Here is a 15823-nt window from a genome sequence, read left to right as displayed (position 1 = left end):
GATGCTTCTGTAATTGCCATGACCGTGGCCGAGCCAGTGGCGATTGCTGGCTTCTTGTCAAATCGTGGATTTTAATTTGCAACTGTATTGCAATTACAATAAGCTTTTGTTTGCAATTACTTGCAATGGAGTGGTTGGAAGAATGGAGGGAGGTACTAGTAAAGCGCAATAAATGCTGAGGAATTGTTGCAGAACAATAGTACACTGCCAATGCAGTTATGTAGTTGGCTTTTCATTTAACGAAGCGAACAAAGTACTAAGTATACATTGATCGCCGAGTACTGCGATTGATATTATTACTGGGCTAATGATTGGTGATTATTGTAGTTATTATGACAAATACAATTGTTTGTACCGTTGTGGAGCCATGCTGAGTGGTAAAGCAATCTTCATTGACAAGAATTCGCCGTTAAACTTGAAGAAGAGTAAAAGAAAAGAAGAGCGCTCGAAAAAAATATGTGGATTACAGATGTACATATATGGCTTCTCTTTTGCAGCATTTCAATATTCAGTTACAAAATCTTTCAGTTATGGGCGCTATAACCATGAAAATGAATCTCAGACTTCAGTGTTTTTATTTATTAAGATCTTCCCTAACTCAGGTGTCAATAAATACCGACGATAATAATCGTTTAAATATTGTCATTCTACTGTGGCACTTGCCAGTGATGGGCTGTCATCAAAGACAATTATAAACTGTCAAGCGCCGATTGTATGACGAACAATAGATGTAATGAAATGTGTGTTTTGTATGTATTATAGTCGATTGTCAATAATATACTAAGTTGAGTGGTTGAGTGGATATCGACATACAAGTATGTGAGTGAAAATGCGCACAGAATGACGTGATTTGGGCACAATTCGCTTTCCAAAAGTCAATTTAAGAAATATTAATCAAAATATTAGTAAACAAAATACAAATGTGAGAGGTTTCAGACTTTTCCTACTCTGAGACCGGACGTTTCAACGTCGCAAATTGGAATCAATCGTCTGAATACTCTGACAAAGAATGTTTACAACTTGAACCACTTTATCATTACGTAATGAAAAGTTCTTTAAAAATACTATTTCTCATCATATTCACGTTCTCTGCTTATAATTGTCTTAAACTGCTGAAACATCTATTTTCATTTTCAAAATTATTGCTTCGAACATTTGATTGATTTACTATTTGAACTGCATGCTGCTCTGCGTTCGCAACCGACAGCCCTCTTCCCTCTTCTTTCTGCTTCCTTCCATAACGACTGTGCCGCTAATATTAAAGTAGATTTATAGACTTTTTTCGGTGCTTTGTTTATTTCGATTCCACTACACACCTAGGTAATACTTATGTACGTTAGACTAGTTTTTTCCAAATACAAATATTTAAATATTTCCAAATACAAGCAATTAAATACTAATGGATTTTAAGATTGTCTGTGGTTTATTGTTGTAGATATTAACTTTTTATACTCTCGCAACATGTTGAAATAGAGTAATATTTTTGTATAATATATTTGTACCACCTCAAAGTGAAATCCTATATCTCAGGAACTACTTGACTGATTTCAACAATATTTGGTGTGTAAGGTTATCCAAAGCCTATTATATACTGCGAGAGTGGGCGAAAACCGATGACAGCTTTTGATATAACGCATTTTTTAATTTCATTAGATTCTTTCACTTCACAGTATACAAATCAAACATCAATGAAGTTATTAGAATAAAACTTTGCACAAATAGTGCCCTTAAGGTATGTCATCTAACGCTCAAAAATTATCGAAATCGGACTATAACATTTCAAGAACCCAGACACCAAATATGTGGACCTCACTGCATTTGGTTGATTTTTTAACGAACATATCGGTCAATCAGTGAGGTCTGACATTGAAATTTGAGGAAACAATTTTTGTGCTGACAGCATGCCCTCGTGCCAAAAATAGATCAATGCTTCCCTCACCCCCCATATACCTAATATAAATATTATCGAACCGGAAGATTTTATACCGCATGTATCGGTCAATTAGAAATATAATATAAGGTAATCTTATTGAAATTCAGAAAGAATCTCTATCTTATAACATTGTATCCTCTTGCGTAAAATCGATGAAATCAGGGTCCCTAGTCCCCATATACCTTAAATTTATACCTTATATATTGGTAAATTTTTTGAGGTTTCTTAATTTGTAAATTGCGAAAATATAAAGTGTTCGGTTACACCCGTACTTGTTTGTAATAAAATTGCAGGTACAGTGTCAGCACGCTCATCTCACTTGGAAGAACAAGAGCAGAAGAAGGTCTGTAAGAAAACTAAATGAGAAAAACGATGAGAGGTTATTCCATTTGTACAATATTCTTTTTTTAAACACTTCATACTCGTGCTGTCATTTTAATTGTGCTCGAGGTGTTTATAAAAAATACTTTAGGTAATACATACCTATTAATTTTGATAAAGTTAAATCCAATATGTTGAAAAGTAGAATAATTGATTTCCCTTTAACTGATTGAAAAGGGGCGGTGACTTTAGGAGAATGGAAGGCAAAAAGCGTATTACCGTTCAGTTTGATTCGATGCTATCGTCTAAGGTTTCATGATTTCGCGAAGCATCGGGTTCCCAATAACCTCGTAGTTTTATGAATGTAACGAGCATATAGTTTTTGAATGTTCATTAAATGAAGAACGCAATGCGTAATTGTAGGCATTTTTGACATAGAAACATCACATGGCCAATCAGCTGTTTGGAAGCAGCGAAGTGCTTCCCTTCAATCATCAGCTGGTATGCGTAAACCCAGATGATCACCAGAAATAGAAGGAGAAACTCGGTTAATAATACTGAAATAATCGTATTTCACTGCAGGATTGCATGGACAATTGCAGTTGTGCGAACATAAATATATGCTTCTGCCATATGCTTCCTATTTTGCCACATGTATTTTCTTGATGGCATGTACTTATATAGACAGCCTGGTTAATTCATATTATCCTCTGGCAATTCCATGTTTCATATCAGACATTATAAAGATGAAATTTAGCAGTATGACCGAGACCGAGCAGTGTGTGGATCTTTGCTTAGATAAAATTCATATTGCGTTCATTCGCTGTTTGTTGTTGGTATGCACATATAAATAACACATACATCTGTCGGCGAGCAGAAATGCAATTGCAAGTTCATATTTGCGCATCGAATCATATTGTAGAACGTAAACAATTGATTGCGAATTTTTATTAGCATGATTACATTTTATTAATGGCCAGAATACCGATTTATTTATAATGTTGATAGTAATGCGGTATTTTACTATCTCTTTACAGTTATGAGCACTTCATCAGCCAACATGGTAGGAAATTGCCGCATTAGCATTTATGCAAATTGATATTTTACATTGTTGTTGCTATAAATAGCAGCACTCATCTAGTCGTCGTGCCGCTCATATTAATCGCCTGTGTAATACACCACATAAATGTGTGTTTGCAATGGCATTGTATGTATGTGTGTATGTGCTCGTATGTAATTATGAATACCTATGTATAGATACTAGATTCTCGTCTGAGCCGTAAAAGCTATAAACGCGTGAATATATATGGTATATTGCAGCAATTTATTGAGGCACTGGTACGAGCAGTGTCGAAATCGTTGTTGTGAATGAACGAATGCATGAATGAACGCTCTATTATATAACACCAGACTTGTACCTGTGGTGTACTTGAATACTTGATTGCCGATAAGTAAACAATACAGTTTGAGAAAAACATGTATGTGAATAATTACCTGGGAGTACAACTGATTGCAACTAAAGTGTTAAAAAATAATCACCGAATGGAGGTATTGTAAATAAATTACATAATTACGCAATGGATCAATGTGTGTATACAAATATTGTGACGAGTCTCTACTCTAGGCAACAGCTGTTAATTCCTTCTCTCTGTGTTTGGTTTTCAAGTGCACTGAAGAATCTTAGCAGTGAAAACACAAGCACACGAAAAATAGAATAATAAATAAAATAAAATGTATAACGATTTGTTCGTTTGCTAGTTTCTTATGCTCGACACAATCGAAATATTAGCACAAATTGTATTTATGATCCTATCCATACACGTTTTCGTGCTGCTGGGTTAGTACCCTAAGAAGAAGAACCTAAACAATCAAATTATCGGTTTTTCGACGCTTTTCTCATTCGTTTTTATAAAAATAATCTCCGAAATTCGTAAACATTTCAAATGCGATTACTTTTTGAGATATAACTTTTTTTAATAACCAAGTAAGAATTTTAGTTTATCAATTTGGGTTTAGCATTCGATGTCAAAGCCACTAGAGTCACTGACATCATTGATTCATTTATTTCAGATATTTATACTCAAACGCTATTTTATCATGAAGAGTAATCGGTCCGTCCACCTGTTGCTTTCCAACAGTTTTTGATTAAAAGAAATGTTTTGTGATTTATTTATAAATAAATTTTGTATAATTTTATTTCTCATTTATTTTCGAGATTCACCATGATTGCCCGCTTCTCTGCAGCCGTAAACAAAACTAATTAAAACTCGCCATGACTTTCTGCTAACCACATTTGCCTTCGCATCACCGGTCAGCCTTTGCTGTCAAGACCTGTTGGCATTTGTACAACTTGTGTTCATATTGAAATTATAACTTACTTTGTTTGTTACTTTGCTCAGAATTTCTGATTATTGCTTAATTTTGTTGTTGTCACTGTTGTTATTATTGCTTTTGTGCTCTTCATATTGTGAGCCATCTCGGCTGTTGCCTGTGGAAATTTCATAATATCTTCTGACTTAGTTTACTTTTGTTTTTGTTTTTATTTTTTTGCGGCTTCAAATGCATAACTGCATGTTTCTGTCATTTTTTTTGCAGCGTTAAAGTTTTCGCTTAGACTAGTATCCGGCGTGAAAATTTTACTTTGCTGCACTTTCATTAATTGCTGCTGAAGTTTTACAATTTGCAATCTAAATTCCATTACTTGGCAACGCAGTCGCCTTCTGCACTTCTCGGCGTGAAGATTTCCGTGCGGCTTTCTTTTGTTTCCCTCTTTTACTTGCAACCTTGCCGTTTGCCACACATTCGCCATTTTCGTGTGATCTTTCATATGAAATGCATTTATTTTTTAATTTTGCTTGCTTTCCGTAAGCTTTCGTAATAACATTACATACTCCCTTAAGTACACCATAACAACGCAATACACGACGCTGACACTAAGTCTTCGAAATTCTCCGTTTAATAAAATGAAATATGGCATCCATCCAGAATTCTTGATTTTGTTTGAAAATAAAGAACTTCGTTTTTAGATCAAATATAACATATGTATGTATATATACTAAAACCCAAACCGCCAAATATGTGGTTTGGTCTAATTTGACACTTTTTTGGAGACTTTCAGATGGATACCCCATTTTCTAAGTGAATAGTTTTCTAAACAAGGAGTTATACAGTTGGTTTTACATATTTTTTTTTGAGTTTTTAAATACTAAAAAATATACATTTTTATTTCAAAACAAGTTAGGCTGTCCTAGCCGTATATAAGCGCCTCCTCAATCCAACTTTCCATGACTCGAAGTTTTAGGGATCTGTGGCAACGCTGATCGCTCGTATTATTTAATCAGTTGGATCATCACCAAATCAAAAAGCAACTAAATTCAGCTGAGTTGTGGCTTTTAAGCTTCCATAAACGCTTTATTGCTCCGTCGAATGAATTCATAACTATTTTCGCTCATAAATATTATATTGCACACACGCACATACGTGGAATGCATCCATATGTTCGTATATATAAATGTGTGCAGCGTGAGCGTGGGTACGAACGATTACATGCATTGCGGCGTATTAGCGAAGGCTAAACTGGTATTAGTGCTGTTGATGTGGCACTCGGCGAAGCGTTAAACTGCTAGATTTACGAGTATTTGCTTGTGTGACTTAAGAGGCTCAGCGGGCGCTATTCTTAGCCAACAACAGGGCGGAGAGGCAATGTGCTGTGCACTTGTGCCCCTATAACGGTTGAAATTCTTCGCTTCGCTCTCAATGCAAGCCATCAGAGTCATTGTTTCATTGTGATTAGCCATAACCTGAAGACTCATGAGTAATTGTGGAGATTTATTGCATTTTTATTGTTTGCAACGCGGCGGTTGAGGCCTTAGACTACTTGGATTCTCATACTTTGAATGCATTTAATTAATGTTGAAATTTTGGTAACAAAGTTTTAAGCAAAAGAGTTAATTTCAAGGTAATTAAGTGTCATCAAATACCAAATATATATGGTTGATAGTTAGTCAGTAAGAAATATGTGGCTTTATAGGTATTGACCTTGCCGCGAAGAATGTACGCTTGCAACTGCACTCCGTCTACTCTCCAAATCGTGTGTGTTGTTACTGAAAGCAAGGAAAATATTTGATTATGATCGCAACCGGAAAAATAGTAAGCCTTAGCAATATCGAACTATACTTCACCTTTAGAATTTAAACTGAGACTGTAGCCGATAATTGAATTGCTCTCGCAGTGACAATGTGACAAATCTGAGAAAGTCTGGAAGTTAAAAGTGAAGCTACTACCTGAAAAAATGAATGAAATAAAAGGAATCGGGAATGAATACGACAAATATTCGGGTTTGCAACAGAACAAAATATACATACATATGTATTTATGAGAGGCTGACAAAACCAAAGCTCAGAGAGCATTTTATTTGGGAAATGTGGGTAAAAAGATGGAAATGAGCGCTGCATACAAGTTTATTAAAAAGTAAGAATGTCATAGAAATGAAAAAAAATGAAACCAAAATGGTTGGCGGTACAGTGGCGAGCTATTGCAGGGTAAATGTACATACTAGTGCATAACTGAATTTTCATATATTCCACTTGCGTTTTGACCCTTATATCGGGAATGCTTGTTCGTCTACTGGCTGTAATTCCATCACGAGTTAATATACTCGTATTAAAATCGCTCCGCAAAACGCTCGCAGAGTATAGAATGCACCATATTGTAGCAAGCGGGTAGCAGGCCAAATATCACTCTTTAAAACACTTCCGTTGTAGGTGTTGAGGATGCTGATGACTGGATTTTGCCCTAAAAGCCTTTTGAATAGTAATAAGAGAGGTCTCAAGAAATTACGAACAATTGACAAAATGCCGAAAAAGTTTGGTCAATTTATGCGAAGAGCTGGTGGATTGCGCACGAAGCCAAGTGACGCCTGCACGGACCATACATTTAAATTTCTAAGCGAGTTTCCTGCGACACCCAATAACCATATAGCAGTTTTTAACCACTGAAAGTGTGATAATTTTTTAAGACAATCGACCTAAAATTCAAATTAAGAAAAAGCATGGTTCAGCAGCGCCCGCCTTTGTATTTATTATTATTTTAAACAAAACTTATAAAGTTTAAAGAAATATATTTTAAGGCGTAAAAGTTTCATTTGAAAACGAAAACATCGTCCTTTATGTTAATGGTAAATTGGTTGGCTTTATTCGCCAAAACTCCATACAAAGAGCAGCTTCGTTTCCTTTAGTGCTGTCAAATTCTGATTAACTAATAATTAATAATAATAATTTCACACATACACACAAACAAACGAACATATGCTGCAAACCTGACACCCATTTGTTTGCTGACACTCCCAAGTCTGCATAAATTCCTGGCTGGAGTGCTTCATTAGCACCTGAACATAACTGCCTTCAGTCGGAAGCAACGAGGCGTATGAGTAATTTCTGTTGGCACAAATGTGTGCAACATGGCAGCTCAGACGTACATACAGGATATTGTACTGTTATATATGGTATATGCTTAAGGACAATTGAGTGTTTGTCTAAATGGTGGCATTATTAAAGTAGATTTGTGTGATAATTCTTGTTACAGTACATCATAAACTTTTTATGCAACTGAAACGGTAGGCGGCTTACCGCATGAGGCGAAGAAAAGTCTAAGCGGCTGCTATGGGCGTAAAATAAATAAATGGATTTCATGGATGGCAGAGAATAATACTTAAATATATGCATATTTCAGTCAGTGTCCTCCTAGTGCAGGTAGTGCCATTTCGTATAAGTCAGGCTATGTAAAATTAAGGAGCATTTTCACTTAATTGAGCATTCTAAGGCCATTAGAGCTGTAGGTAATCTTAAATACTTAGCGATCAACATTTTTATACTCCTACTTGTTGCTTTCTTTAGGGAAATTCGCAGGTATCGTATTTATTAAATGTGTAATCTCTGTTACGCGGCCTGCAAAAAGTTGTTTACTTGGAAGAGATGAAGTTATGAAACGGTACATTTGGAGAACTAAATATGTGACTTTTTGCAAAAACATCCATGTGATAATCGAAAAACCGTTGAAACAATTTAAATCAAAAAAAATATAAAACATATCTAATACTAGTTTTTTTCTACGTAAGAAAGCTGAAAAGTGCCACAATCAGTATTGATGGCCAATTTGAGTGTTTGAGACGATACAGAAGAAATACGTTACGCCTCTTATTAAGAGAAAAAGTGAAAAACAATGGGCTTGGTTTATGTCCGAAGATTTGTGGCATTTACTAAGAACCGGACGAAGTGAAGTGCAGTTGCTATTATTTCGACTTTTTTGTGTAGCTTAGGCTTTCTACATTTCTGTGCTTTTTTTAATAACGGTATATAGTTTCAACTGTGTGTTCGAAGCTGTCAACAGGAGCTTAGCTACCTCAATTTGCATGATTTTGTATTTCTAATCGGCCTGCCCATCTCTCCTCAAATTTGGTTCGCATTTACTTCTATGCTTTGTTGTTATGTATTGTTGTATGTATTTTATTTCGTTTCATTTTGCTTTATTATATTACTTTATACCTTTTGAGTTTTTTATGCCCAACAACATCGCATTCTATTCCGCTAACTGCCTCTCCGTAGCGTTCCCTTGCCGACTGTTCTTCGATGACCTTTTATTTGCGTTTCTTTGTTATCTTGCTTCGTTGACCGCATAAACCATTTGTACTTCTGAATTTGTGTGGTGTGTGTGTGCTTCTATTGCTTTGTTTCAGCTCATCAACATAAAACGCTCAAGTAGAAAGCAAGCCAAGGTGTTTGCACAGGCGCCCAAAGTGGTGCAAATTCACACTATGACACGCCGCTTAATCGTGGCTATCGCAGCTGCTCCTCATCCGCCATTCAGCCCTCATGGCCGCAGATAAAACGCGCTGAAGTGGTCCTACGGGTTCACAGTTTAAATGGTGGGCCTTCTGGCATGTAGATGGCACTGTAAGGAGTGTGAGCGCTGAGCGACGAGTTGGTTTGGTAAATGAAATCTTAATACCATCATTTCTGGGCGTTAAGCGTTTGTTGAATTTTTTCTTTTTATACCCAATTTTTTCTGTTGTATGTGGTGAGGTGTGGCATTGCAGTGTTTTTAGCATTCAGTGGCTGATAGAGCAACATGTTAGCTTAGCCTTCTCTTTATCTCATGCCATAGTGATTGAATAATTTCGTAATATAATATTACAGCTTTTCTGCTCTGTATTCACCAACTGAAACTATAATTGATTCCAAATTTGATAAGTTTGTGCCTTTTAATACAAGAATTTTGGAATCTTGAGTCTTTGAAGTTGTGTGCGAAAACTTTTTATTGCATTTGTAACGGAAACTACAGAAACTGTCTAAGGTGCAGTTTGTTTTCACTTTCTTGTCAGAGATATATCTTCCTTGGAAAAAATAATAAAAAAATTTTAGCTGTCTTTTAGAACACGTGTCTCTCGCTTTTCAAATAAAATTCAAAAAAAAATACTGGGATTCTTCTTCAAGCGCAATCAAGGTTAAGGGCTAAGAATGGCATGTATTTTCGCCTGTAAATTCTTCTCAGAACATACAGTATTGTTATATATGTTGTTGTACGGTACGTAGGCAGGTCGCTCAATTCAACCTTGAGCAATTTAGGTTGCGAATACTAAAAGGCGTTCGTTCTATCCGGCATGAAAATTTGTGAAACCTTCGGTTTGATCAACCATGGGTCTTTCTAAGTTTAACACTAACTATGCCTGGACGGAAAAAAAATGTCTCCGCATCTAGATGTTCCAAAAAAAAAATTTTTGAAAAAAAGTTTTCTTTTTTTATAATCTACAAATTTTACCCTCATGCTAAGCAAAAAAAAAATTTTTTTTAGCTCCACCCTAATATGTATATACGAAACTTGGACAACCGAAATCCCATGGCTAATGCCCACATAGGAAAGACTCATCTAGAACCCAAATATGGACTTGTTTTTAAAGGCAATAAAGCTTGGATGCTTCTAATTTTCGATTAAAAAAAATGTTAAAGTTGCGAGAATTTTCGGAAAATCATTCGGTATAAACGGAAAATTTATTAAACTTTTGTAAAACTTTAGATGGTCGCAGCAAACTCTGTCACCAGTAGCCTTATTATGTAATCAAACTAAGCTAATGGTAAACACACAAATTGAATTGAATGACTTCTAACACCACAGCAAAAGTTTGCATTACTTTTAAATATTTACAATACAATGCTATTGAAAGCCACTCAAAGTTCACATTTTCATTACAAATATGACATTTTAAGGAGGAATAAACATCCTGGTCCACTAAGACTGCGAATACAACCACAGAAACCTCACAAAGTTCAATTTGCTTTAAAGTCGCATTGACACACAAAGCGTACATGTATATGTATGAGCGTGTATTTTTTTGTGAGTGTTAATGTGTACATACATATGTACATAAATATGTATCGATGTATTGGCCAAATAAGGGCAAACACCCAAAGTAAATATGTGCATACAACTGCACAAAGCCTCATACTGACATAAGCATAAGGTGATATATAAATATGTATGTATATAATATACTTCTGGTGCACAAAAATTTATTTGAAGTCTTGTAAACATTTAGTTAAAGTTTTATAATGTCAGCAAGCAGACTTTTGATTTATGGGCCACTTGTATTTCATAGACGTACACAGGAGCGTTTTGCTCGAGTACTTGGGAGCGTACGGTGCCAAAGTTGCCTGAAAGATAAGATATCTACATACAGGCGCATTAGGTACGAAAACTTGTAATTGAATGCTTAAAACTATAACGTTTGAATAAAATCGATTTTTAGAACTTTGCAGACAGCTGTTTTTATTATTGTTTCGAATATAATAATCGGTTCAGTTTTATACTTCCCAATGGCAATATTCAAACGTTAACAGTCCGGTCAAATTAGATAGAAAATAAGGATGAAGTATCATAAAAAAGAGATCAAGAGTGTTATTTTAATTCATGATTTGATATTTACTAACTTTCAGGTTGTTGAAAATTTATGTAACCTTGAATTGGTGTTTTGACCGAATTTTAAAGGGCCGCCTAAAAATGCGATTCTTGGGAATTAAAAATTTTTTTTTTAAAAACTTAAGGGCATATCTATTAGGGTGGAGCGAAAAAAAATGTTTTATTTGCTTAGCCTGAAGGTAAAATTTATGAAAATGTTTTTTTTCTTTAACATCTAGGCGCTACCGAATTTGACGGTTTTTGATTCAACATTTAATTTAACGCTTAAGAAAAGCATGTTGTCGTTTAAGACTTTTTTTAAAAACTCCAATAATGACCACAAACAATTTTTTTAAGTTGATAACTTTTAATTGGCTAATAGAGGACTCTTCACAGCTTCTAGAACTTTTATCAAAAATTTTTTACGAAACTTTACTTTAAAAGTTAGCCTCTAGATGTAAAAAAAAAACTTTTTTTATAATCTACAAATTTGAAAAAGTATCTTCTACCCCGAACGACGGAGGATGAATAATCTGCTTTACTCCCTAATTATCAGCCGGTGATCTAAAGTAAGCCATCACGTAGTCGGTTCAGATGTTTAAATTCAAAACTCCCTCATATTTTTGATGCTGACCTCAAAATGGAATAACGGTAAATGAGTAGTTTGCACAAATCGCAGCTTTTCAATTGCGTCATCTGGCTTGGGAACACTTGTCAGAAATAAATATTTTATTGATGTAAGTATTACATTGTTTTTGCGTATTGCAAATACCTATGAAACTCGCAGTGGAGCGTGCTAATAAAGCAAACAATAATCGTACTTTCCGACAATTTTCTGTGGCCCTATATCAAATGGCAATTGCAATTCTATTGTGTGAGTATTTCAGCTATTAAACTAAATTAGCATCAACCTGTTTGCGTTTGATGCAAGTCACAACTTTTTCCTATTTAAACGCACTTATTTACATTTATATAATACATACACATCTGGATATATAGGTATATCTATGTATAAATACGGGCATATATGTAAAGATTTACATCATTTAAGGTCGCGCCGAGCTCGAGTGAAACCTAAAATAAGTTTCCTTATTCATTACAGGATAAAAATCATCATAAATAAAATAAACAAAGATACCATAAAATATTAATTTGAGATCGAGAAATTTGCATGCCATTTTCCAAACGTGCAGATAAAATAAGCGCTCTTTTACTAAACTATTGTACTTTCAATTCTTTTACGCAAGAGCGCTTTGAATCGGTCGGTATAATCTGTGTCTGTGAAAAACGTCGGTAGGGATCTTGTGCGCAAAAACGAAAATACATTTTAATTCATAATAAATGCTCACAACCGAGACATCAAAAAGTCAATAAAAGAAACATAAACCTGCGTATATCAACAAAAATATTTGTTCGAAGACACTTAATTGACTTAATTAAAAAGAGGAAAACAAACAGGAGAACACCGTTGAATAAGCGCGAATCGGGGATGAAAGCACAAAAATATGAAAGCGAATGCAAGGAAAAGTTTCGAATTGGTCTGTGCTCGCCAATAGCCAGTTCAGTTTGGTGTACACACAAATGCACAGCGTATTTTATTGCCATTTTATTGTGTTGTGTGCAATTAATGTGTTAAAAATAAAACAGCGCCGTTTCGAATATCAAGTTTATGTGTACACATGCTCTCATGTGCGAGTATTTAGGTATTTGCTATCAATAATTTCTGTCCCGAATTGTGCCGACGTCTTTAGCAGCGCTGGATTATTATTATTTTTTGTTTTGGTTGGGAGGTCTTTGCAGGTGAACTTATCGAACTCTTAGTACCATCGAAGAAAGTGCTTACTAAACTTTTATTCGAAGAAAGGGCAAAACATAAAAACCTTTTCGCTAGAAAACGATTCACGATTTTCAAAAAACGATCTACATGACATCTGTTATGTTATAATTGCTTACACGTTTGGATCACGCTTCTCCTTCGAATACTGCTCTCGTGTGTTTTAAGTGTATGTTTCGTGTAACCGTAACATAAAGTGTAGCAAGGTTTATAAAGTTTAACAGGCACTGCAGACGCTACAATTAAGGTCAATTGAATTAAAAGCTCTTTTTATTTTTCTAAAGCTAGAAGAAGCTTATGGCTTATTCTCTTTCTAAATGTCCAAATTTTTCACATTCGGAGCATTCAAAATGCCTTATATAATATTTTAAAATATTATATATTACAACACTGGAAAGCTTCATTAAAATCCAACCACCTCAACTAAAAGTTAGGTTAGTAATATAGCATATATGAATCTGAGATTACGTTATTCGTTTTATGCAACATAAATTTAATAAAGATTTACTTAATTTGTGAACGTTCAAAAATTTAACAGAAATCAAGTAAGGAAGCGCCAAGTTCGGGAGTAACCGAATATATATACTTACCTAACTAGCAATACATTTTCTAGATTCTCAAAGCATTCGATCGGCAGCTGAATTTTGTTTTCTCTAATTTAGCAATTTATGGGTGGTAACACTGGAGCGGAATGCATTTCGACCGAAATATTTTTCAAGCATACAACAACAACAATGGTTAGTAATTCGTTGCTGTTGCGCTCATTAAGGTTTTAGAGTGCAAGCAAAACATCAAAAACCGAAAACAACAATGCATGGAGTCGAAAAGAGGGTATGGATGAATAAATTGCTTTGCAGTTAAGTTAAGTTTGGCAATAAATCACGTTTGACATGCGAAATTGCGAAATGACGTTGCGTCAGTGCCCATTTTGAAATTCGCAACCACCTGAGGCAACTAAATGCAGGCACTTGCTCGCATACACCAACAAATACCCGTTCACACTACTTTCAGCTAGCGATTCCAGTCTGAAATCGAACTGGTCAGAAAAATACTAGCCCACACCTTAAATTTCCGAAGTGAAATCGAACTATGTGGAGAAGTGTCGGACTGGCAATTTATTCAGCCATAATTATAGCAGATATGGGTTTGACTATTTTGAACCGGTACGAGGCTGGTATATGGTATATCCGACCGAAAACCCACATAAAGAGTTGGGCAGTGGCCCGAATGTTACTAGTTGTAAAGTAGTTCATCACCAGCTGATCTCACTTCCGGATGTGTTTGCATGAGCGTCTGTGTTAATCAACAGAAGCTCTGATTTGCCCCGACGTGTGCAAGGTGAAATACACCAAATACATAGTAGCCAGAATTTATTTATATATTTATTATTTCACGTTTTTTGCTCGCGAACTAAATCGTAACATATGTAGTTCTAATTTTATCAAGCCATTGGCGCAAGTTCATGGCGTGAGCTTTCCTATGCAATGCGCAGATGTGTTTGTATGCAATGTAAGTGTGTATGTATGTAAGCTCGTACCATGTAATTTTTGTATTTTTTAGTTTCTTTGCCCACACGGTTTGTTTACTTGGATATAAGAGATTTGTGATTTTATGATCTACTTACTTTTTAAAGAAACAGTTAAGCGCTACATTCAGCTAATTTCTTTATGAGTTCCTTGGCGCTTCATTCTGTATTTAGGGGCGAATATAATTAAGAAATGGGTCTTCACCGAAATGGATTAATCTATTCAATCCATCTATCAATCTATTTTGTAACAGGTTCAAAACTATAAATAAATTCTGGGATATGGACTTTATCCTCGAGAAAATTTCGCAAAAATCTAATGAGATAAAAGGTGTTTTTTTATAATGCCGTTAATGTCGATCAATAATCTTGGCGGAGGAGAAATGCTGTGTCCATCTGTTAGAATTCCTCCTTCTTAATTAGTTGGCTTTCTAGTGAAACCTATATTTTCATGTGCCCTTAGTGATCTCGATATGTCCCCTGCGCTCTTCGGGGGTTCCGCTGTCATATGGTGGCAACTGCGTCAGTCGCAGCTGTCATTGCACTTGGCTGGCTGACATTGAAAATGCAAATAAATTCGTGTTTCCACACCGACACACATACACGCACACGCCGTACATATGAACACATGCTCGCTGACAAACCCGCAGTCGCTTATCTCTTGCCATCTCAAGCGGCATCAGCACGCTGTCGCCGTCGTCGAACCGATTTGCAATTGTGTTGATTACATGATTTTCATGTTTAAATTTTACAAAAACATTCGGGTAAGTTGCGCTGACTATGGCGTCTGTCGGTGTCTGTATGTTTTGTTGAACAAGCGATGCAGGAAAGGATTTTATTGTTGACATTTTGTTTGGCTCTTAGTGAAATTCGAAATTTCTTTTGTGATTCTCTCGCAGTACAGTTGTTGCAGAAAGTTGTAGGTGTTGTAGTTGATTTGCAAATTCTGCCAGATTCCCATGTTATTCTTTGGGGTGTTTATGTTCCTTTTTATTTTTTTTTCTGGTTTTGATCGCGAAAATGAGCGCTTGCCTTTCTTTTCTACTCCTCTTTTTTTAAGAAGTCGATATTAAGATATTTGATGAAGAATGTACATTTGTGGGCTACTTTGATGTATTTGCGTGTCCTGTTTAAGAGAAAGTGTCGATGTTTTAAATCTACATGAAGATATTGCTAAAAGAGCTGTAAAAAAACTCAAAAATTTGTATTGAACAAAAAGGGGTTAGTGAGCGATTCAAAATAGCATTATATTAGGGTAGGG

The 15823-nt window shown here is 35.4% G+C and overlaps 1 protein-coding gene across 1 annotated transcript in view; it reads left to right on the top strand.

The window, feature by feature from the left end:
• Positions 1–15823, top strand: part of LOC106618405 (Octopamine beta2 receptor) — a 133563-nt gene that overhangs the window by 30170 nt on the left and 87570 nt on the right. The gene's annotated exons all lie outside the window — the stretch shown is intronic.

Source organism: Bactrocera oleae, chromosome 2 (assembly GCF_042242935.1).
Source record: "Bactrocera oleae isolate idBacOlea1 chromosome 2, idBacOlea1, whole genome shotgun sequence".
Taxonomy (NCBI): Eukaryota; Metazoa; Arthropoda; class Insecta; order Diptera; family Tephritidae; genus Bactrocera; species Bactrocera oleae.
This window is presented reverse-complemented; position numbering and strand designations above follow the sequence as displayed.